Genomic DNA, 411 nt, shown 5'->3' with positions numbered 1-411 from the left:
TTTAAATCATTGGACACATTATTTATTTTTTATTCGGTAAATATAACACAAATCCACTACATTTAACAATAAAGAATGCAACTCATTTCACTGGTCCTACAATCCTGACCCGGTATGGCCAGGTGATTAAGGCACTCGACTCGTAATTTGCGGGTTCAAATCCCCGTCGCACCAAACATGCTCGCGCTTTCAACCGTGGAGCGTTATAATGTAACGTTCAATCCAACTATTCGCTTTCTAAAAGAGTAACCCAAGAATTAACGGTAGGTGGTGATGACTAGCTGCCTTCCCTCTAGTCTTACACTGCTAAATTATGGATGGCTAGCGCAGATAGCCCTCGTGTAGCTTTGCGCGAAATTCAAAAACAAACAAACAAAGGTTTAAAAATAATTTATTGTTATGCACTAGTAA

The sequence above is a fragment of the Tachypleus tridentatus genome, chromosome 9 (assembly GCF_004210375.1).
Source record: "Tachypleus tridentatus isolate NWPU-2018 chromosome 9, ASM421037v1, whole genome shotgun sequence".
NCBI classification, from domain to species: domain Eukaryota; kingdom Metazoa; phylum Arthropoda; class Merostomata; order Xiphosura; family Limulidae; genus Tachypleus; species Tachypleus tridentatus.
Note: the sequence above shows the minus strand (reverse complement) of the source record.